Here is a 25,177-nt window from a genome sequence, read left to right as displayed (position 1 = left end):
CAAAAGCCAGGGCTGGGCCAGGCTGAAGCCAGGAATTACAGCCTGGACTCCCATATGAGTAGCAGGGACCCAAGTACTCGATCCATCTTCTGCTGCTTTCCCAGGCGTATTAGCAGAGAGCTGGACTAAAAGTTGAGCAGCTGGACTCTGATGGGCACTCATATGGGATGCCACTGTTACAGGCCACGGCTTAACCCCTACCCCATAATGCAAGCCTGAAGTGGAGACTTTTGAGATGTGGTGCTAGCATGAGGTCATTGGGTCAGCTGGGCTGTGGACCTCTCTTCCTGCTTTCTCCCTCACCACGTGAAGGTGCAACCCCCGTGTCCTGCCTCCTGACATTCCACAGACCCTCACAGGAGCCAGAGCCTGCAACCACCATCTGGACTTTGAACCTCCAAAACTATCAACCAAATAAGCTTCTTTTCTTCATAGGTAGCTGGTCCCAGGCATTTCATCATAGTGATGCAAAGTTGACCGAACACGACATGCAGGAAGGAGTAAAATGTGTCTTCCAGATACTGGCCCACCACAGTCTTGTGGGAGAGTGGGAGGGAGTGTCTTCAGTTGTCAGTCTAGGAATTTCAGGTTGTCTGAGTCCCTTTTTTGAACACGTGGAATTCAGTGATAAATGTCCCGGCTCGTTTACAGAGAGAGTGGAATGGTTCTCCTTGGAGAGGAAAGACGTCATCAAGGACAGATGCAAGTGGAAAGCGGCTTGCCAGGAATTCATGGGTGTGAGTTTTGGAAGAGAGAGCCTCTTCCCTCTGCAGGCTTCAAAAGGAAAGATTTTGCAGAATTGCCTCAGTGCACCAAATAAAACACTAAATTCTGCTATGACTAGTGAAATGCCTAGAAAGGCAAAGAAAAGAGGACGCCTTCACAGAGCTCTGGGGACAGTGTTGAGGCTTGCACAGTGCTGCCAGTGTACCGCATAGCACTGAGCCGTGAGCTTGAGAGTGGCTCAAGTGTCAGACTGTGCCACATCTACTTTGCCACATGCAATACCCTTCCGAGTGCCAGCGGAGAGCGCAGTGGCTGAGGCTGCGTTCCCTCTGCACGCAGGGGTCCAACACCACTCCCGTGTCTCCCTGCAACTGACCAGGGTTCAGTATCTCAAGCTCAAAGTGTCCTCTCGGGGGCCAGCATTGCGGTGCAGTGCGTTAAACCACCGCTGTGGAAACCGACATCCCATAGAACGGTGCTGGATCAAGTCCCGACTGCTCTGCTTGCAATGTGGTGCCTGAGAACACATCAGAAGATGGGCCAAGTATATGGACCCTGCCACCTGTGTAGGAGACCCAGATGAAGCTCTGGACTCCTAGCTTTGGCCTGGACCAGCCCTAACTGTTGAAGCCACTTAAGTAATGAATCAGCAGAGAGAAGTTCTGTCTCTGTCCCTCTGTGTGTGTGTGTGTGTGTGTGTGTGTGTGTGTGTGTGTGTGTGTGTGCCCCTCCCCCTCTCCCTCTGCCTTTCAAATAAATAAATTTAAAAACAAACAAATAGAAAACCTCCTCCTAGGGGCCACCAGGACCTGGCAGTCTCAAGACTGTTCAATGTACCAAAAATCGAGTTTCATAAAAATGATCTGTTCGTGGCAGTGGGGCCTGGTGCTGACCATGCCATGCTTCCTCAACCTGCTGCACTAACCTGGTTGGCCAGCTGCTGGGGCAGAACATGTTCCCCTGCACATGGGTTGAAGTGGGGGTCCCTGGGCACTTATGTGAGATACACAGAATGATTGCTATGGGCTCCCATAGACCAGGCCACTATATCCCCTGGTTATTGAGAGAGCTAGGACTGGGTAGGAGAGTGGGCTAAGGCATGCAGAGGGCCTCCTAAGATCTGGCTGAGGTACCTGTTAACACACACCAGAACCATATCAGGGAACCAGTCTGGTGTGGCTCCTTGAATTGGTTACTACATCCACTGATGAGCATGGGAGCCAGTACTAGGGACAGGCCAGGACCAGGTGCTACATCTGCTACATCTCCTGACACACAGGAGAACAGAGCCTGAGGGGGAACCAGTGGAGGAGTCTTGGAGGATTTCCTGGGCTAGCCCATTGCACCTGCAAGCTCACATGGCTGGAGCTGGGGGTAGACTGGGCCAAGCTGCAGTGCCCACCAGTAGGCATGCAAGCTGGGCCTGGGGCGGGTCAAACTGGGCCTGTGGGTGGGCAAGCCTGGCCTGGGGATGGGCAAGCCTGGCCTGGGGGTGGGCAAGCCGGAGTTGGATTTGAGGACTGGCCCAGTGGGGGTTCTTAAGAGTCTTCTCAACTAGACCCGATGCCTGACCTCAGGAAATATCACATCAATGTGTGGTCCAGCCTTGAAGCACATGTTGCTAGAGTAGGCCACCTCCATTGCTGACTCCTGTGTGAGAATAAAGGACATACCCAGATGTACACAAAAGGCACAGCTCATCTAAGCCAAGAGAAGCACTTCTCAAAGGATCGAAAGAAAAGGCTAAATGACACTGTGGGTCTAGTTCTACAGTGGACACACCGAGGAAGACATGGACAGCCAGCAGGCCTTAGAAGTAATTCCTCATCTCTGATACAACGAAGCCAACAGCTCCTCAGAACAACCAGACCACTGAAGAAACATCCTCAGGACATTCTCCCCCATCTGGGTCTCTATGGTGACCTTTAAGAACCATCCCTGTCCTCCGGCACTGATGTAGCCTGACAGTAGAGTGGCACGCCATCCTCCCCCTTCGTCCCCAGCCCTTCTCCCCATGGATATTGGAGGGAAAGTAGAAACTTCTCTCACCTTTCCTATTCCCTCTCCACCCTAATCAGTAACCAACATGGTTCTGTAAGCCACTCACCTTTATAATCAATAATAAATAAAGCATTTTATGAAAGTATCTTCTTTCTGTTTTAAATTGCCACTCCCAGATAAATACTGCTTGCATTCTTCTGATGATACAAGGAGTTTGGGATGAATCTAGCTAGGTGTCTCAGGTCTATCCCCCAACCACTGTACGCATTAAATGCCAACAGGCCCAGCTCTACTAAACAACTGGTATACTTAATGAACAATTATTGAGCACCTACTGCATACCAGAAATCATGACCAGGTCACCTGATCTGCCGCCTTCCAGCTAGAGAGAGCTCGTAACCTCTGCAGGGGCCACAGCAAACGTCAAACACGTCGTGGGGGCCACTTGCAAAAGATTGTAGAAATGAGATTCAGAGTAAGTTTATTTTGACAATTTTGAAATCCATCTGAACATTTTTCATGATTTACACTTTCAACCAACTTTTGGAGGACCTCTCAATGTGCAGATTTGAAAACTTTTTGCACAAAAGTAATCACGCCTACCTGAACTTTTGGAAGTCCCTCCGTGTGTGTTTTGATGTGTGAAATCACGGCACCATCTGGCCTCTAGAAAGACTTCTCAGAAACAAGGTCCGAGTCTTTATCAAGATTTAGGAGGGGGAAAAGACTTCATCATTATACTCTTGGTCATGTTTTAAACGATCAGCCAGAAATAATAGAACATCAGCTGGAGATGACTACAGTTCTCTCCGCTCGTTGAAGCCAAGGGCATCGGCTTTGAAGTGGTGTCAGAGGCCTGGATTCTGGTTTGCCCCTGCCTGGGGCAGTGTGTGACACCGCCTGAATCACTCAATATCCCTAAACTGCCTTCCTCATTTGGAAGACAGGAATGCTTCTGTGCCCCGCCTGCTTTGCAAGGTTGTCATTAGGGTTATTAATAATGATAAAAAAAAAAAAGCCCTCGCTGCTATTGGGATTTGCATTTCCAACACTCTTTCACAACCAGCCTGATGGGCCGGAAGGGCAGTTGTAATTACCCCTAATTAAAGATGAGAAACCCAAGGCTCAGAGAAGTGAAGTAACCTACCAGTGGACACCCAGCTAGAAAGTGCTGGGTGCGGGCCTGGAGCTTCTTGCTTTCTCTGTTGGCGTGTCCCTCCTGCTGCCCCTTGGAGCATGGGTGGGGCCCTCCTGAGCCTGTGGGGTTGAGAGCCCCCCCCTTCACAAATCATCACTGTTCCAAGGACATAAGGGCTTTGGTGGTGGCAGCTGCGTCTCCAGGCAACACATCAGGAGCTCAGGAAGTACCTGAACGGCGCTTGGTGAGGTGTTTAGGTGTGGAAAGGAGGACAGGACACTTTGAGCAAGGGACCTGCTGCGCTGGGCATTGGCTACTTTCGCCTGCTCTGCTTCTACCCTACGGCTGTGGCTTGTAGGTACCCCAAGTGCAGATATCTAAAAGCAAAGTCCAAACACACACACACACACACACACACACACACACACACACACACACACACACACGCTCAATGGCAAACTCCTAAGTTTCAACAGTGACCCCATGTTAAAATCCTTAGAAAAGCAACCACGGCCTCAGAGCATCGAGCAGCCCTGTGCCATGATCGACCTTTGAAGCACAGTGCTAGGAAAGCTCAGAAGACGTAGTTGACACACCAGTGTATGTCTGTATTGTAGATCCCCATAATCCTAGGCCAATCACTGGCATTAGGGTAGAGGAAGAAAGTAGGTATATGCTGTAATGGGTGGAGCAAGAAGTTGTACAGCCATCACTCCATTCTTGAACTCTCCAAGTGCGGTGAATCACAGATTAAAGCTGGTGTTGAACAGTGTGAGGTCAGCTCTGTTGCTTGTCACCGGTTGGGCCACGTCGCTCATGGCCTTCCTTTGGACGGTCAGTGATAGCAGGCTGGTGTGTGGTTTGTGGTGGCAGAGTGAGTTCCTGTCTGGGGTCTATGGGCAGATTAGCTATTCCTTTGTTTGCCTGGATTCCTTGTCTCACAAGCTAGGTGTTAGGTTTAGAGGTGATAATGGGATGTTGAGTCCTGTGACCTAGGATGTTGTAAGGGCAGCCTGACCCCTGTCCCGCTGTCTTCATTCATTGAGTTAATTATTTGTAAGGAGTTGACTTGTGATGGTTACATTGAAGACCAGGGAACTATAAAACGAAGAAGAAGCCTTTGGGTATTGGCTTTAGGGGAGGGGATTTAGTTTCACTGTGGAGCTGGCAAGCACCAATGACAGTGGAAGGGGCCGGAAAGCACAGCCTGTCTCTTTACCCCTTGTGAATCTGTGCTCAGAGAAATCATAAGGTTTTTATGTGTTTACAGAGAACACTGGACGCTCAGCCTTGCCCCAGTGGGCCCCCATAGGCTACCTGTGACAAGTGGCCACAGAGCACCCAGGTGAGGGTCTTCACTGTGAGGTGGGACCAGGGACGCTTAAGCAATGGCTTACAAAGGTTTAAAATGTGTGCATATGTGTGTGCACGTGTGTATATGTGTGTGGGCACATGAGACCAAATACTGCTCTTTCTACTTGTCATATACTTCGAGATTTTCTGCATGATTCTACTTCATGTAAGGTTGAGTATCCCTTATCTGAAGTTACAGGGACAACAAGTATTCTCAGGTGTCATTTTAAAAATTTCACATTTTGGAATATTTGTATAGATACAATGAGATACTTGGAGGATATGACCCAAGTCCAAATAGAAAATCCACTCCTCTCTTAGAATTGCTTAAAAAGTTTTCTTCAGGAGCTGTCACGGTGGAGTCACAGGCTCATCTGCTTACAGCACCAACGTCCTATATGGGAATCCATTCTAGTCCTGGCTGCTTCGTACCTGATCCATCTCCCTGTTTACGGCCTGGGAAAGCAGTGGAGGATGGACTAGGTCCCTGAGTCCCTGCACCATGTGGGATATCTGAAAGAAATTCCTGGTTACCAGATTCAGACCGGTCCAACACTGGCCATTTCAGCCATTTCGGGGAGTGAACCAGCAGATGGAAGATCTCTTTCTGTCTCTCTCTCCTTCTCTTTCTCTCTCCTTCTCTCTCTGTTACTCTATCTTTCCAAGTTCCCTTCACTGGTTCACTCGCAGATGCTCCCAAAGGCTGCAGTCAGAGTCTGGATGCGGGAAGTCAGCAGAGCTCTCCCGCACGGGTGGCGGGAGCCCAACTCCTGAAGCACGCCTGCTGCCTTCCAGGATCCACAGCAGCAGGAAGCTGGAGTCAGGCATGGAGCCAGCCGTCAATCCTAGGCACTCCAATGATGCAAGAATCCCAGCTTAACTGCCACACCAAGTGCTCACCTCAAGGGGTCCTAATATTTTTTTGCTGATTTTGTGTGTTCCAGTAGTAACCCATCAAAAAGGGTGTACAGTTTTTCACCATGGCATCATGTCCGTACTCAAAAAGTTTCCGATGTTGAAGTATTTACAGCATCTTTCACTTCATAGTTTGGGATCAGGAATGCCCAGACTGGTTGCGACCTAGTATGTTGATGATCTGACCCTCTGTGAGTCAGGACCCACAGCTTGGGGAACACTCCTCAGTGGTGCCTTTCTGAGGACAACCCAGCAGCCCCTTGCACACAAGAGGCACATCGTGACTGCCCAGCGGTGGATGCTTGGGCTGCTTACCGCAGCTCATTCCTCCACTCTCCCTTGCCAAACCCAGGCTCCGCACAGGCGCCTCTGCGCCAAGCTGCGCCCACTCCAGGCTGCACTGGCCACCAGGAGTTTTCTGAAACAGAAATCTGCCCCCTTCGCATTTCCTAAAAGCCCCCAGCACCACTTGGCTCCAGCACCTGAAGGGGCAGTGTAGGCTCTTAGGAGTGTTCAGAAGGCCTGGTGTGCCTTTCCCCTCTGTGGGCCCTCTCTTAGACTCTCCATTCTCTGAGCTGCCATCCCCACCACTGCCTCTGATGGCCTGGGGGCCCAATCCTCCCCTAGCTGCCTCCCCAAGGTCAGCATGGCACTAGACAGTACAGCAGCTCCATCAGGAAGCAGGTCCAGGGGCTCCAGGCTGACCAGACAGCTGCTTGGCACACTCCTGCAACACTCGGACCCCCTGTGTAAGCAAAGCAAGGGTCTGCTTTGCTAGAACCCTTCTGGAGCAGTGTAACAGGTGGCAGAAGAGGGGCTGGATCTGGGACAGGGCTGAAACAGCTGCAATGTGCTGCTTAGGAAAGAGTCTTGGGCTGTGCCTTAGGAGAGAAGAAAATCAGAGCCAGAAAGATGGGCTGGTTGAGTAATCCGTGACACGAAGCCAGCAGGCAGGGAGGGTACAGGGCCAAGGTGAGCCTTAGACTCCAAGCAAGCCCTGAGAGCAAAGACACCAAGAGCCTCCATTCTGGATGCTCAAAGTCTGGTCTGCAGACCCGGATGAAACACAGCTCCTCGTGGATGCCCGGGGATGGACGGGAGAAGCTCAGGGGATTCATTGGAAGCAGGTGCCCCACACTGGCTGGGGAGTGCTGGTCTAAGGGTTCTTGGGCCACACAAACCTTCTTTTGGGCCTGGGACAAAACTAGTTCCCACAAATCTCCCCAGTTGGCTTTTGAGGGGAGAACCTCTCCTTTAACTTTTGATCCCATTTCTGCTTCTTCTAGTTGCCGTAAAATCAAGACTTAGTCATTGTGAATATTTCAGAAAACAAACAAGAGATAACAATATTTACCCATAGTCTCACAACTGAGAGACAGCCACTACTACTTTTTTTAATAGCATTTCTTTCTTTACAAGAATCCTCTGCATATGTGTTCTATTCCTTTGGAGTAATTCGCATGTCTGTGCGATGGTTTGAAATCCATCAGAGGTAAGAATGACTGAGTGTGACCTTCAAATGCCCATGGTCCATATTAAGAGAGATTCTTCTGCACCCTCGTTCATATGTATAAAGAAATAATTTCTGGGCCTGGCAAGATAACCTTGTGGCTAAATCTTTGCTTTGTATCTACCAGGATCCCATATGGGCACAGGTTCATGTCCTGGCTGTTCCACTTCCCATCCAGCTCCCTGCTTGTGGCCTGGGAAAGCAGTGGAGGACGGCCCAAAGCCTTGGGACCCTATGCCAGTGTGGGAGACCTGGAAGAAGCTCCTGGCTCCTGGCTGCAGATTGGCTCAGTTCTGACTATTGTGGCTACTTGGGGAGTGAACCGCGGATGGAAGAACTTCCGCTCAGTCCCTCCTCCTCTCTGCATATCTGACTTTCTGATAAAAATAAGTAAATCTTTACACACACACACACACAGAAAGAAAATTTTTCTCTCTTAAAAACAAAAAAGAAAGAAGTTCTTTTAAATAGTTCTCATCCCTACTAAATGCCACGTACTTCGGTGTTTCCTACCACATCACAATCTTCCCTGGTTCGTGCAAGTAGAATGGCTAATCCACGTAGCGAAGTGGAGCCCGACCGATGCATCTGTGATCATTTCTGCTAGCGAAGTGCAGCCCAGTCGATGCATCTGTGATCATTTCTGCTCCACTGCAGGAAAAAATAACTCAACCTCATATGATTTAAAATCCTGTCTCAGAGGGGTTTTACGGGCAAGCCAAAATACATCATTTTAACCACTGTTAGAGATGCGATTCCGAGGCCTTGACTGTGTCCACACTGCCGTGCTGCCGTCACCACGGTCTGCATCCAGCACAATTTTCTTTCTTTTTAAAGATTTATTTATTATTTTTATTGGAAAGATAGATTTACAAAGAGGAGGAGAGACAGAGAGGAAGATCTTCCATCTGCTGGTTCACTCCCCAAGTAGCCACAATGGTCAGAACTGAGCCAATCTGCAGCCTGGAGCCAGGAACCTCCTCGGGATCTTCCATGCGGATGCAGGATTCCCAGGTTATGGGCTGTCCTTGACTGCCTTCCTAGGCCACAAGCAGGGAGCTGGATGGGAACTGGAGCAGGGAGCTGGATGGGAACTGGAGCAGGTGGGATATGAACTGTTGCCCATATGGGATGCCGGCATATATAAGGTGAGGTCTTTTAATCCACTAGGCTACCACGCTGGACCCAGAACTAATGCCCTATGAGCCCTTCCCCAGCCGTCCTTTCAGCAGCAACAGCCACTACCCTTAATAACTGCTTCCTCCCTCATTTTAACCCATCTGTTTCTAGAATGTTCTGTTTTCCCTCCCGCTTGCTCTGGGTACCTATTAAAAAAATACTAATAGGGCAGCTTTGCCTTTGTGACTGGCTTATTTCGTGTAACCTAACGTCTTCAGGCTGTGGCACGCGTGGGAACTTCCTTCCCTTTTATAGCAGGTTAATATTCCTCTCTATTCCCACCGTGACTTATTCATCGAGTCCTGCACGGAGGAACACGGTTCCGTTCACTGCATGCCTGTGGTTCTGTGGACACAGTGCATGGACACCTGTGCATGCCCCGGCTTTCTCTGCTTGGGGCGTGTGCCCAGAAGCAGAGCTGCTGGCTTACGCGGCCTGGGAGCACATTCCATCTTTTTGCAGGGCCACTCTGCCACTTTCCATCGCACATCCGCGGCGGCAGTGCCCAAGGCTTCAGCGTCTTCCCCTTCTCGCCCATGCTGCTCCCCTCATTTGTGGATGACAGGCATCGCTTCCAAGGTGTGAAGTGATATCATGATTTTGATTTGCATCTCATTAATAACTGGTGACTCAGAGCGTATTTTCATGTGTGTTTTGATTCCTTGTATGTCTTCCTTGGAGAAATGACTCCGTCTTTTCCCCCATACACACCGAGACACACCCTCTATGGTTCCATCACAGCACAAGCCCGTTTCTTGTTCTCGCCCGGTGCCCCCCACACTCTCTAGGCAGGCAGTGAAATGTCCCCATAGATAATCCAGGGACAGGCTCCACCTATCATGTGGCACTAAAGTCACCACTGTCAACATCCAACTGTGTAGTCAGGGCATGCGAGACTAGGGGCTCACCTGCTTCTCTGAAGTCTTGGTCCAGAAGTGCAAGCATCATGCCTGCTCTTCCGGGGTGCTGGACCCCAGCACCTCGCAACACTACCTATAATAAGACACAAAGATCTCACCCCTCTTCCGGAAGAAGAGGAAATGGTTGGGAGGGGGAAGCCTTGTTCTACAGAGGCAGGGAGGGAGTCTCATTTCATGTGCTCCCAACCCTCCGTGAGAGATTGCTCTGTGCGCCTGCTGTCCGTCCTTGCTGGTCCTACCTGGCTTCTTGACTCAGATCATCGCCTAGGCTGGCACTCAGTCCTCAGGCACTGTTGAAACTGATGCACAGTGGGGGCCACTAAGCATGCGCATGCTACAAAGAATGCTATGGTAATGTAAGCTAACATAAGATTCAAAATGACCAGAGAGTGTATTAATAGGATAAAGCGTAAGAAGATATGGAGACCAATTACAGAAAAGAGAAGAAAATAAAGCAGAAATATAAATCACCAAGTAGATCCAGGGACAGGGATGGTGTTTAAAGATATAAGTCAGCTCCCACGTGTTAAAAGTGGATACTTAGAACTGCCATTTAAGGATTTAGGGGAGTACTTGCCAACACACGGTGTACAGTTCATGGGAAGTACGGCAGACACGTTAGCGCACATGTATTCTTTAATGAAGGTCTGAGAACATGACCCCGCATTAGGCCACGGGGTCCAAGTCCCAGCCGATTCACTGCCTTGGGACACGAACGTTGTTCAGCATATTAACTGCTGCACTGGTTTTCCCAGTTTGCAAACGCGCATAATAATAGTCCCTAGTTCAAATCCCCATTGAGAATTGAGTTAGGTAAGAGAATCCGAAAATGTCCTGGAAAATAAAATTAAAGAAAATATTGGGTAGCAAACAGTATTGTTAAATCAATGCCTGATATTTTATAATACGGGTTGTCCACAAACCTTTTAAATACTCCTGGTACATTAAAGCAGGTAAAGTAGCTGGCGCAAGCGTATTGGACAGCAAGATCCTTGGAGTTAGAGCCCACGTGTTGGTCATTTTTGTATTCACCTTGTGTAATGGCTTACTACTAGCAAGTGTTCATTACATGTTCAATGTTGAGTGTTAAGACTGACATTGACTTGGTGGCCTTAGGTTGAGCAGAGTAAGGACCACTAGCCTATTCTTTGGAAACAACCTTTTAAAACCAACAAATAAAAATTGAACATATTTATGGTTATTGTTAGAGCTGTTTGGTTTTTTTTTTTTCTATAATCTTGAGGCAAATGTTCAGGCAACTTCTAAATTTCCATTCTTAGTTTTTCCTGGCAATGGCCAAGAAGATCAAGTAACTCAATATATGACCTAGATTTTACAAAAAAAGATGATATCACTTGAGATGCTGAAAGCTGAGATATTCCGAAGAGGTATAAACATATCAAAACACAGAGTTCCCAGGACCAACACGGTGGTGGATTAGGCTAATTCTCCACCTGCAGTATTGGTATCCCTCCAGGCACTGGTTCTAGTCCCAGCTGCTCCATCTCCAATCCAACTTTGTGCTTGTAAGCTGGGAAGTCAGCGGAGGATGGCTTAAGTCCATGGGCACCTGCATCCATGTGGGAGACCCAGAAGAGGCTCCTGACTCTTGGCTTCCGATCAGTTCAGCTCTAGCCATTGCAGCCTTTTGGGAAGTGAGCCAGCAGATGGAAAGTCTCTCTCTGTGTCTCTCCTTCTTTCTATAAATTTGCCTTTCAAATTTAAAAAAAAAATAAATTACAAAAACACATAATAACTATCACAATGGTAATTTATATTTTTGCAGACAATAAGGAAAGACATCTAACGAAATGCAGCTGTACAGACTCTGACAAGGGGGGATTTTAAAGGGATGTGAAATGGTAAGAAGGGATCCTGGCCCTCTGTCTCCACGGGCTCTGCCTTGGAGGAGCCAACCAACAGCTGATCCAAAACGGTTGGAAACCAAAAAGTGCAGTAGCTTTCGTCATCAGTCCACAAACAATATACTTGGTACCAGTGCCCTGAGGGTGCTGTGAGATGACTCACATCGGCTGCCATCTCTTCTAGCCTCTTACCCCTCACCCAGAAAGAACAGGAAACAGCCACGGGCCAGCCTCCCGGGTCAGAAGGCAAACACACCTGCAGAGAGTCAAGGAGTCATCCTGGCATCAGGGCTGCAGGTAGGAATACAAGAATCAGGAAACGCGGGTCGGCCCTTCAAGTATGTTTCAGTAAACAAGAGGGGGAAGACCAGGGGAGCAGAGACAAACGAGAGAGAGAGAGAGAGAGAGAGAGAGAGAGAGAGAGAGAGAGAGAGAGAGAAAGAGAGAGAGAGAGAGAGAGAGAGAGAGAGAGAGAGAGAGAGAGATCAGCCTAAGGGAAAACAAGGCCTCAGGAGCATTCCTCACAGCTGTTTCACTTCCAAAACAAAAGTCGACAAAACAGTCCATGTTGAAAGGCAGTTACAGAGCAAGGTTCAAAGACAGACTGCCAGCTAGGGAAACAAGCTGGGATCTGTCCCTCACTGCCGGCAGGCACAGGGCCAGCCCCTTGGAGTGTTCACATCTTGTAGTGGAGTCCCAGCTTGGCTCTCCATTCCAGCCTCCTGCTAGTGCGTACCCTACGGGGCAGCAAATAACGGCTCAAGTACCTGCATCCCTGTAACCCATGTGGGAAGAGCCAGGTGGAGTTCCTGGCTTCTGGATTCAGTCTGACCCAGACCTGCGTTTTCTGTTTCTCTCTTTTTACCCCACCCTGGATTCTCTCTTTCTTTCTCTCTCTTCCCTGAGACTCTCCCCATCTCTCTCTCTCTCTCTGCATCTAGAAAATAAATGCACAGGCCTGAGTTTAAATTCTACCTTCACTTCCTGGCCTCAGAGAGCTATTCCCCTACCAGCAAAAGGATCGCTACAGGGTTACACAAAAAGGGGACTTGGGGTGCTCAGTCCAGTACTGGACAAAGGCTGGGCACTCAGGAGATGGTCAACTGGTGGCAGGTGGACATTCTTTGAGGGGAATCACCCAAGTGGAGACTTCCATTTCTAGTTCAAGCACCAACTTTGATGGATAAGTGAGAATACATCGTGAAACAATGTGCATCATTAAGAACATGTGGACTTCGGCTCTTGATTGCCAAGTGAATTTTCATCTCATCAATATTTTTTAACAGGTGTGTGACGACGTGCTGGGGTGACGTGAGAAGACAGCCATCTTCACGTTCCTTGTTCGTTTGGAATCGTGATTGGCCCACAGCTCAGCACGTGGTTCTGCTGAACTCCCACGTGTTGTTGTAAATGCCACTCGACATTTTCATGGCTTTCGGTTTCTGTGGTCATTTGTGTAAAAGGAACCCTTTGTTCAGTTGTTCTGAACATAAAGGTTGTCATTAGCTTATGACAACTAAGCTGTTTATCATTTAGAATGATGCTGTGCAGGGTCCCAAGGCTTTAGGCCATCCTCTATTATTTCCCAGTCCATAGGCCCAGAGCTGGATGGAAGGCCATTGGGACACAAACCAGTGCCCACATGGAATCCCGGTGTGCAAGGCGAGGACTTTAGCCACTAGGCTACTGTGCCAGGCCCTGGAATCTCTTCTGAAAACCATAAAATGTTCCCCAGAATTTGCCTGTTAGGCCACAGCTCCAGCTCAGAGTTGCAGCTATGAGCAGGCCAGAGCAGGCTGGGTTGCAGCACCTGCCAGGATGCGTGTGAGCCATGTCTGCAGGTGGGCCTGGCAGGATCAGTCCACAGCACACTCTGGCATGAGTGAGAGCTGTAGCGAAATACAGGTCAGGCTGAGCAGGACCACAACATCCACCAGTTCACGTGAGCGTTGGGAGTGGGCCAGGATGGATTAGGTTGCTGCGCCTGCTGGCAGGAGCTGGAACTGGGGACAGGCTGGGCAGAGCCAGGCTGTAGCACCTGAGTGAATGCCAAGGCTCAGAGCCATCTCAGACTGGGCCTCAGTACCTGTTGGCATACACAAGACCTGGGGCTGGGAGTGGACCTGATAGAGGAACATCCGGGATTCCTTTGCTGAGCTGCTGCTTTCACAGGTGAGTGTGTGAGCTAGGACTTGGGGCGGGCTAGGCTGGGCTAGGCTGGGCTAGGCTCTCCACTTGCTGGTGTTCATGAGAGCAAGAATGGGTGCGGGCCAGACAAGAATCAAGTCTGACGTCACCACAGTGAGTTTTTAGGGAACTCCCCAACTAGCCTGCTGGACTCAGACCCTGGCCACAGGGGAAAAAACCCATAGAATATGTAGTCTAACCTTGGAGTGCATATATCAGGGCTGGGCCTCCTCAGTTGATGCCTGTGTAATGAATAGCATGCCCAGTTGCATACGGGGGTGGTGATGCCCTAAAGTGGGCTTTGTCAACCAACAGACCCCAAAAGATTTTCTCAACCTTGGAGCAACAAAATCAACAACTTCTTCGAACTATCATAACACCTCAAGTAGCACCCTCAAAACACTCTTCCCCATGTCGGGGGTCTCTAAGGCGTCATCAAATGACCACCCCCCATCCCCAAGTGCTGATGCATTTTGACAGCAAGGAGGAGCCTCCCCCCAGTTCTCGCCCTGCAGTCTCAGAAGAGAACAATAATAAAATCCAAACATTTGTCTCACCCACCTTCTTCCATACCTGACCTTATCCTGCCTGATGTGAGGCCCATATGGGCATGCATCCCTTCTCAACTCTAAACAATATTACAAGAAAAGAAAAACACAAAAACAAAACATGTTCTCCAGAAATAGTATGTAAGCAACAGGGAGTAGTCTGCCTTCCTGAGGAGGCTCCACAGCCCTCACATAGAGGCGGTTACTGTGGAAGGGCAGTCTGTGAAGACCCCCTGCAGCCTGGCACACCGTTACTGTGGGGGGGCAGTCCGTGAGGACCCCCGCAGCCTGGCACACCGTTATGTGGAGGGGCAGTCTGTGAAGATCCCCGCAGCCTGGCACACCGTTACTGTGGGGGGGCAGTCCGTGAGGACCCCCGCAGCCTGGCACACCGTTATGTGGAGGGGCAGTCCGTGAGGACCCCCTCAGCCTGGCACACCGTTATGTGGACGGGCCCTGGTAGTGCCCTGAGGATGAAGACAGTGGCATCCCTGGCATCCCAGTTGTTAGACTCTTTCCTCAAGTTATCCGGTTTCCATTATTCATCAAATGATTTGAATATACAATATAGTTTTATCACTTAGTTAATTAATGATTGAGGAGAAAAATCCTCTATTGCAGAGGGAAAAAGACAGATAGGATATCCCCCTTGTGCTTCAGGTTGCAGTTTCCAGGTGCCTCCCTTAGGTACCACTCTTGCATATCCATTGCCTATGCTGGCAAGTTTGCCAGGACCGCCCAGGGTCTGTCTTCTTCACTGCTGAAAGCTGATTACCTACGTGCCCAGTACAGAATTGAAAATGAGCTTTAAAAGTATTGGAAAGGCGGAGTTACAGAGACAGAACTGGGGTGGGGAGAGAGAGAGAGAGAGAATCTTTTATCCATTGGTTTACTCCCCAAATGTCCAGAGTGGCTGGGCTGGTCCAGGCTGCAGCTTGGAGCCTGGAATGCCATCTGGGTCTTCCATAGAAGGGACAGGGCTCCAGTATCTGAGCTTCCTTCTGTTGCTTCCCCAGGAGTGTTAGCAGGGCAGCGGCTGGATGCCGTACGGGATGCCAACACTGCAAGCGTCAGGTTAACCTGCTTGCCACAGCAGCCGCCCCAAAGATGAATTTCTAAATGGTATTCATGGAAATGACACTGCTAGGAGACAGCTGGCTGATCCATAAACTCGGGTGGCAGAATAACCTGCGGACAGGGCATCCAGAGAGCGGCAGCTGAAGAGGGGTATGAAGCTCCTGCCATTCTGTAAATCAGACATTTCTGTTAAAGGGGCACTCTGTATAAGGGGGCGAGCGGAGGCTTCATTCTAAGGAACAGACTCAGCGTGTCAACACTGAGTTCTGTTGAGGTGGCTGAGTTCTTCATACCCATGAGTAAAGTTTCTATTATTTTATTACTTTATTTTTAAAAGGTTTATTTTATTTGTATTAGAAAGTCAAATCTACAGAGAGGAGGAGAGACAGAGAGGAAGATCTTCCATCTGCTGGTTCAATCCCCAAGTGACCGCGACAGCCAGAGCTGGGCTGATCCAAAGCCAGGAGCCAGGAGCCCCCTCAGGCTCTCCACATGAGTGCAAGGTCCCAAGGCTTTGGGCTATCCTTGACTGCTTTCCCAGGCCACAAGCAGGGAGCTGGATGGGAAGAGGAGCAGTCGGGGCACAAACCAGCACCCATATGGGATTCCAGTGCATGCAAGGCAAGGACTTCAGCCACTAGGCTATTGCGCCAAGCACAAGTTTCCTTTTAAAACAATGTTAAGGAATTGGCCTCATGACAAAACAGATTCCCATTCCACATGGGTGCCCTTTCAATTTCCGGTTGCTCCATTTCTGACCCCAGGATCTAGTACTGGAAAAGAAATGGAAGCCGGTCCACGTGCTTGGACCCCTGCACCCACAGAGGAGACCCAGAGGAAGCTGCTGGCTTCTAGCTTCGGCCTGGCCCAGTTCGGCCATTATGGCCATCTGGGCAGTGGGGCAGAAGACTTCTCCATGTGTAAGTCTGCCAATTCATCTTTAGAAATAAAAATAAATAAATCTTGGGAAAAGCATGCAGCAGGAATGGCTCCTGTCTGGGACCACAGGTGGGAGGAGTGAAATACCGGAACCAAGTGGAAAGTTCCAGTGTCCCGCCCTGTGTCCAGCTGGGGTCTGGCATCCATAGAAACTGAGTCAGAGGCCTTCACGCAGCAAGGCTGCAACAGGTGGCTGCCAACATGCGGAGAATCTCATGCCAGGCTTACAGGGGGCCAAAGGCCTTGCTCCCTATCCACACGTGAGAGTTTGAAAAATGACTCCGTGGCAGGCTTCCTGCGTAGGAGACAGCAGAGGGTCAAGATAAGGCCCACTGTCAGATCAAGGGCACAACTTGGTCCCAGCCAGGGAAAACCCAGACACAGAAGCCTCATCTCCTTAAGCTGTTCTGACCAGAGCCAATGAACAGCGGTCGCTGAGCTGGCACAGGCCAGGGGGAACAGCGGGGAGGGCAGATGTCTGGGTCTGTTTAGTGCTGCTGTAGCTGAATATGAATATAAACTTCACAAGAAGTTTAAGAAGATCAGAGGCCAAGGTCATGGTTGAGAAGTCCAACAGCATGGGGCTGGCAGTGTGGTAATGACCTTGCACTGCAGCAGAACGTGGTGGGTGGTGCCACAAGAAGACACAGACAGAGCCAGGGCGCCAGCACCGGGCTCTCCTTGTAAGGTCATTGATGCTCTCTGGTGACCCCACCCTCCTGACCACATCTAAGCCCAATTACCTCTCACAGACCCCACCTCCAAATTCCCTTAGCATAGGAATAAGCTTAGGTTTCCAACAAGTGAACTTTGGGGAACAAGTGTAAATCCAAGCAGAAGGTATCATAGAGAAGGTTTGTTGGGGCAGAGCTTGTTAAGATCTGTGATGTCCCAGCTTCCTGCTTGTGGCCTGGGAAAGCAGTCGAGGACGGCCCAATACTTTGGGACCCTGCACCCATGTGGGAGACCCAGAAGAGGTTCCTGGTTCCTGGATTCCGGATCGGCACAGCACCGACTGTTGCGCTCACTTGGGGAGTGAACCATCGGACAGAAGATCTTCCTCTCTGTCTCTCCTCCTCTCTGTATATCTGACTTTGTAATAAAAATAAATAAATCTTAAAAAAAAAATCTGTGATGTTAGTCTGCAAAATAGATCGCCAGGGTCATCTGTAGCCCATGGGGGTTATTGCTGCAGCAACAGCAGCCTGCAGGAGCTCCAGTTCTAGCCCAGGCTGCTCTGCTTCCAGCCAGCTCCTTGCTTAGGTACCAGGGAAAGTAGCAGAGGATGGCCCCAGGGCTCAGGCCCTGCCAGACAGGGGGCTGAGAAGCAGCCAATCCCAGCCCTGGCTGTTGGAACCTGTGGCAGTGAACCAGTGGATGGAGGATGTTTCTGTCTGGCTCCTTCTCTCCCTGTCATCAGGCTTTCAAATAAATTAAAAAAAAAATTTTTTTAAGGCAGATCACTAATTGTAGAGTGAGATTTACAGCATTTTTAAAATGGGTGCAAAGCGAAAGCATTTTCACCCGTTACTCTTGGCTGCATTTAAAATCCAGTAGGGGTGCTGGTTTAAAAATGAAGATTCAGATGTCCCACCAGGCAGTTAAGCACCCCACAGCATCTGCTACAGGGAGCTGTGCGAGCCATGTTCTGACCAATGGGGGCGGCCGGGCATCTGCCCCCATACTCACTGTGGGTAGTAATTGTGCCACTCTCACCCCACGGGTGTTTTCCTGGAGTAAGTGCTTGACTTTGGAGTATCTTAAACATATCTTGATGAGGCTGACATTGCTTCCTACTAAAAAAAAAAAAAAGGTTGGCAAGAATCTTGTTTTGCTTTGGGGTGAAATGAATAGTAACTGGATCTTTTATTTTCTCTATCTCAATTGTCCATTTTTCCAAGAAAGTGGATCCCAATCAAAATAGACAGAGACCTAGGAAATCCTGCCGAGCTCAGCGATGACTTTAAAAGTAAACACAGAGATGCAAATAGAAAACCTCTGGGTTCCACACCAGGCCACTCGCCACCACCAGAAAACCTCTGGGTCCCACACCGGGCCACTCGCCACCAGAAAACCTCTGGGTCCCACACCGGGCCACTCGCCACCAGAAAACCTCTGGGTCCCACACCGGGCCACTCACCACCAGAAAACCTCTGGGTCCCACACCGGGCCACTCACCACCAAATTGGAGCGTGCTCCTTCTGGAGGGCCCCTCTCTTTTCTTTCTTTCTTTTTTGTATATTTTTATTGCTGTTATTATTTTCCATGATACGGTTTTGTAGGCATAGGGATACCCCCATCCGCCTCTCCTTCCCTGGCCCCCTTCGTCTCCACTCTCGCTATTTTCCCTCATGTTACAATAGCATAGTCCTTCAGCAACGGTCACAAGTCCAACATTCTGGTACTGAAGTGTATAATGGCATTATAGGGCTAAGCAGTGGAAGAAGATCTAGTATCCTATTGTCCAGGTGTATTTAACAGTTCCATTGGGAGCCCTACTTTTATTTGGGAGTGGAGATGGACACTGCAATGTATGTATAATTCCCAGTATGCTCGTTTCCATTGTATAGTTCATCTATGAGAATATATACATATGCTTGTTTACCTGTATATCTATTTATTTTGTATTTTGCACGAATGTTGCCTTATATAAGAGAGAATATATGATATTTGTCCTTTTGGGATTGGTGTAGTTCACTGAGCACAGTGGTCTCTAGTTGGGACCATTTTGTTGCAAATGGTAGAAGTTCATTCTTTTTAATGGCTGAGTAGTATTCCACGGGAGAGATCTATTCGTTTCTTTATTCCTCTTTTGATGGGCATCTTGTTTGTTTTCATATCTTTGCCATTGTGGATTGCACTGCTATAAAAACAGGTTTCAACGCAGGTTCTCATGTGTAAATTTCACTTCCTTTGAGTGTATTCCCTGGAGTGGCATAGCTGGGTCGTATGGTAGATGAATTTTCAGTTGTCTGAGCACTCTCCGTGCTGATTTCTATATTGGCTGCACTAGCCTAGGCTCCCACCAGCAGTGGAGTAGGTGCCTTTCTCCCCACATCCACGCCAGCAGGTGCTGCTAGTGGAGTTCTGACAGTAGGCCAGTCCCACTGGAGTAAGGGTGGTTTTCATTTGTATTTCCCTAACAGCTAGGGAGTCTAAAAGCGCTTTTTCATGCCTATGAGCCATTTGAATTGGTTCTTTTGAAAAATGCCTGCTCGTTTATTCTGCTTGTTGCTCCACGGAGTTGTTTATGTTGCTATTTTGGAGTTTCTGAAGCTCTTTGTAAATCCTGGCTCTGACTCCTCTATCTATTGCCTGATGTGCAAAAATGTTTTTCGCATTCTTTTGGTTGCTTCTTCACTTCGTTGGTCATTTCCTTCGCTGTGCAGAAGCTTCTTAGTTTGATGTAGTCCCATTTGATTATTTCGGCTTTGACTGCCTGTACTTTTGGTGACTTTTCTAAGAAGTCATTACCAAGGCCTGTATCTTGCAGAATGTCTTCTGTTTTCCTCTAATAGTTTGATGGTTTCTGGGTTCAGATTTTTAGCTCCTTGATCCATTTAAAACTCATTGTTGTTTAAGGTGACAGGTTGGGGGTCTTGCTTCTTACTTCTGCAGGCTGATAGCCAATTGTTCCAACAGCGTTTGTTAAAGAGACCCAGCACTTACTCTGCATTATTTTCAGTTCTCTTATTAAAGATTACTTGGCTATACTTGTATGGCTCACTCCTGGAGTTTCTATTCTCTTCCATGGAAATTCCTTTCTGATTCTGTACCAGCACCAAACTGCTTTGATTGCCACTGTCCTATAGTGTGTTTTGAGGTAAATTAACTTATACAGTCTGATTGAGGAATCAGACTCAAAGCTGATTTCTCAAAGGAAATCTTTCAGGCCAGAAGACAATGGAGTGACATATTCCAGATCCTAAAAGGAAAAAAAAAAAAAAAAAGGCCAGCCTGGAATAACATACCCAGCAAAGCTTTCCTTGGTATTTGAAAATAAAGTAAAATACTTCCAGGTTCTGGTGTGATGGCTCAATTGGCTAGTCCTCCACCTCCAAGTGCCAGGATCCCCGTGTGGGAGCCAGTTTGTGTCCTGGCTGCTCCACTTGCCATCCAGCTCCCTGCTTGTGGCCTGGGGAAACATTAGAGGATGACCCAAAGCTTTGGGACCCTGCACCCCCATGGGAGACCTGGAGGGGATTCTGGATCCTGGCTTCGGATTGGCTCAGCTCCAGCCACTACATTCATTTTTGGAGGGTGAACTAGAGGATGGAAGATCTTTCTCTGGCTCTCCTTCTCTCACATCTTCCCTCCCCAAGCCATGACAAGTCCCAAGCTGTCATCTCTGTTTCTAATTAGAGTTTCCCACAAATCCTCCTTGGGTTTGATAATTTCCCACAGCACCTCACAAAGATCAGGGAGTACTTGTCCATGTTTGTCAGGTTATCACAGGGGCGGGCAGAAGGGGGCACAGAGCCCTTGTGCCTTCTGCAGGGTACCACCCTTCAGGAATCTTCGAGGGATGAGAAGTCTAGAAGCTGTTCGAACTCTGCCCTCTGGAATCTGTGTGGCACCTTCACCGCAGGCATGGTGGATGACATCGTTCAGTCTTCAGCTCACTCCTCCTCCGCAGAGGTCATGGGTGAGGGTTCAAAGTTGCAACTCTCTAAGCACATACATGGCTCACTTGGCGAGCATCCCCCATCCTGAGGCCCCTTCCAGGAGCCCATAGCCCCAGTCCTCTCATGAGCATATAAAAGACACCTCTAGCCTATTGGGATCCCTATCGCAGAATCCCAAACCAGAGACCCACTACCTGGCTCCAGTCCCTGCTAATGCTGAGAGCAGTGATGACGGCTCAGGAAATGGAGTTTGTGCTACCCACATGGGAGCTGTAGATGAAGTGTTGGGCTCTCAGCTTCCTCTGGGGCCAGTCCTGCACAGGCCATTTCAGACACTTAAGGAATGAACCTGCAGAGGAGCTTTGTCTGTCTCTTTATCTGTCTCTCAAATAGACATATCACTGCTGAGGTTCCAAGAGTTTGGGCAGCTCTGTGCCAAAAGCAGGTAAATATTTGTTTCTGACTATGGTTAGAATCCCTGTACGTGTATCCCTCTGTAGACAAACAGTTGAGTTGTCACCTTTTGGCTAAAAGATACTGTTGTTCCCAAGACAAGTACCTGTTCAAGTTATTGTTTTCAGCTTTTTCAGGTTTAGCTTTGGGAGTGGAATTGCTGAATGATTTTGCAATTCTATGATTAATTACTTAGCGAAACCCCAAACTGGCTCACACAGCGGCCATTCCATGTTACATTTCCACTAGCGATGTGTGATAGTTTCCTAATTTTCCCATATCCTCACTAACTTCATTTTAACGTACACATAACATTCACAATCTTAATGGCTGTGAACTGGTATCTTATGGCTTTGATTTGAGTTTCTTTAGTGCTATTGAGTATCTTTTCCTAAGTTTATTGTCCATTTTTATATCTATTTAATTTTTTTATTTATTTTTATTGCAAAGTCAAATATATATATATAGAGAGAGAGGAGGAGAGACAGAGAGGAAGATCTTCCATCTGTTGATTCACTGCCCAAGTGGCCACAATGGCTGGAGCTGAGCCAATCCAAAGCCAGGATCTCTCATGTGGGTGCAGGGAACCAAGGCTTTGGGCATCCTGTTCACTTCTGTAGTGTGTGGTAACAAAAGGAATTTGTAAGCCGCTCTAACTAACCTGGTTCACATTAGGAAAAAAAAGCCAATGGATTTCCTTCAGACTGATAATATTGTAAGAAGTCAAGAGTGATCTTTGCCCTATCTTTTCAAACTTGACTATATATATATATATATATATATATATATATATATGACACATTCCAACGTGGTAACCATAAAAATTAATCCTTAGGAGTAGTTTGTCCAAGTAGGCAAGCAATGGTCGGGTATAGGACTTCTGAGCTGCCCTGGTCCTGCAAGATGAAATCCTGTCTGGGCTGAAAGCAAAAATGACTTCATTCTGTCGCAGCCCCTAGGAGGCAGGGAGCGCAGGAGAGCGCAGGCAGGTGCTGGCTGGGTCCTTAGACTGCGTTAGGACTTTGTGCCCCCAGGAGGGAAGCTGCAGCTCGTTCTCGGCCACAGGGGGCGCTCTCGGTCCCCTAGCTCCCTCCAGTGTCACTCCTGCTCCGAAAGGCTGCAACGCCCTTAACCCAGTCCACCCACGGTTGCAGGTGAACCCAGCAGGAAAGAATAGATGACTTACTCAAACTGGCATCCTGTGAAGTCGCAAAACCTGCTGCTGGAGCCTGATGATCTTGCAGTCATCTCGTGTTGAGGTTGCCTTTTCTGTTGTTTCCCAGCCCTTTCGGTCCATGCGCGTAGGAAGAAACGTTTGAATACCAGAGTACTTCAAGAAGTTCCTGGGAAGTAGGATCCAAAGGGAAGGTTATCTCAGTATGAATGTCTTTGAAATCTATGCATAGCTTTCCCCTCATAATACACATTTTCCATGAAGTCGAACATTTACAAAGTGATTTATTACTTGGCAGAAATAAAAGGCATAAGGAAACGTAGTTCACAATGAAAATAAACTCATTTCTAAAGGAGAAAAGCAGTTTGGTATTCCAGTGTTCTGGGATTTGTAGGGATATTAATTCCCAGTTCAAGTCTATGGATCTGAGTTACATTTTCCCCAGGTCCCTGACAGCTTTTCCCATTCTCTTTCCCAAGTTCTTCTGTGGCAGCTCGCATTCCCTTCTTGACTCTACATATTCGCCCTTGGACCTTCTCGTTTCACCTGTGGAGTTATCAACCAGCTCTTTTCTGCTGCCTGCTAAATCGATTTCCTCAGTCTGGGCTTCACGACTTGGCAACCTGGCTGTTCCACGAGACCCTCCGGCTCATTACCACCAAAACCAAACTCATCCCTGCCTTCCCGGGACCTCGCATGTTCATTTCCACCATAGATGTCCCACTACCCACCAGTATTTCCCAGGACTGAATCACTTGCACATTTCATTGGTCCCCAGGTTTTGGTCCACTAGCTGCCGTGTAAGCTTAAATGCTCCCCGACATTCTCTGCTGCTCTCGCTCACCTGCTCCCTTGGCATTTTACAAAAGCCTCCTAATTGATCACCAGGCCTCACCTGCCATCCTCCAGCCTAGCACCCCTCCCTAGAGATTTCCAGAAAGAGGCAACAGGCTGACCACTCACTTCATATGCGGAATCTTTCAGCGACTGCTCACTGATACCGAATGACGTGACCTCCTCACGTGGCATACACCTGCCTTCAGACGCAGTCCCATTTCGCTAGCCTTGTGAAAGAGCGTGCTCCTGTACCTCACCACATTTTCAACAGGATTGTAGTTTGTCTCTGAAAACAGTTGCGTTCATGCTGCAAACCTTTCTCTTGGGACCAGCCATTGTAATGTGGTGGAGAAGCCATCCTAGATGAGCACAGGTTTGAGTCCTGGCTGCTCCACTTCTGATCCAGCTCCCAGCTAATGCTCCTGAGAAGGCAGCAAAGGATGCTTCAAGACTTTGTGTCCCTGAACCCATGTGGGAGACCCTAATGAAACTCCTGGCTCCTGGCTTAGGACTGGCTCAGCTCTAACCCTTGAGATAATATGGGGGAGTGAACTGGCAGATGAAAAATCTCTCTCTCCCCCTCCCGCCCTCTCCCTTCCTGCTTCCCTCCTTCTCTCTCCCTCCCACACCCAGCTCAGCATTTCTGATAAATGAATAAGTCTTTTTCTTAAAAGCACTCCATTCCTTCCTGATCTGATCGTTTTGTGTCCACGTGCACATACGTGTGTATGAGCTGCTCTCGCTGAGCAAATTTCGAAGAAGATTATGCTTTGTCTCTGAAACAATTCTATTCATGCTGGAACATTTCTCCCTAATCTGATCACCCAGTGTATACACACAAGCATTAAAGTGTCACACCGTAAAATGTGTGCAAATGTGTATACACCTATGTGCAACCATTATGGGTCAATTAAAAAGAAAAATACATCAGCATGTTCTAACATGGATCATCACATGGCTTGCATCTTTTCAAACAGATCACTCTATACTGTCTTGCCCCTGATGGCTCAGTTCTCTGCCGTGGACCCAGGTCCTGCGCTGGTTTGTTACAGGGAAGGCCTTAGGGCACACTGGGTACATAGCTCTTCATTTGACTCCCAGCAATGCAGCCAGCCGATCTGCAGGTGCCGTGGCTGCTTTGTTTTCAGAGCCAATCTGCCAGGTCTAGCAGCACTCCTTCCATCCATCGTTCTCTACAGAGATCATCACTTGCAGAGCATCAGATTTCTTTTTGTTGTGGCTAAGATTTGTTTATTTATTTATTTGTATTGGAAAGGCAGAACTACAGAGAAGGAAAGTCCACTGGCCCTCCACATCAGGTGGCCACCACGGCCGGAGCTGAGCCAATCCGAAGCCAGGAACCAGGAGTCAGGACCTTCCTCCAGGTCTCCCACGCAGGTGCAGGGTCCCAAGGCCTTGGGTTATCCTTCACTGCCCTCCCAGACCACAAGCAGGGAGCTGGATGGGAAGTAGAACAGCCGGGACACAAACTGGCGCCCACATCGGATCCCAGTATGTGCAAGGTTAGGATGCCAGATGCCAGGCCACCATGCCAGGCCCCAGATTTCTTATTTTTACAGAAAATGTTCAATCAGCAGGTGCCCATCTGAGGGCTGGGGGCTGAGTTGGGTGTTTTCTAAGGAACTACCTACTGTGTGTGGTTGCTTGCTTTCTCTCTGCTTATAATCCTGTATGACTGGGTCCCTGGGAGCTGGTGGTATCTTATATTT

Source organism: Ochotona curzoniae, unplaced genomic scaffold (assembly GCF_017591425.1).
Source record: "Ochotona curzoniae isolate NIBS_2020 unplaced genomic scaffold, NIBS_Ocur_1.0 contig_4838, whole genome shotgun sequence".
Classification (NCBI taxonomy): Eukaryota; Metazoa; Chordata; class Mammalia; order Lagomorpha; family Ochotonidae; genus Ochotona; species Ochotona curzoniae.
The sequence above is the reverse complement of the archived record's forward strand: the minus strand, read 5'-3'. Positions refer to the sequence as shown.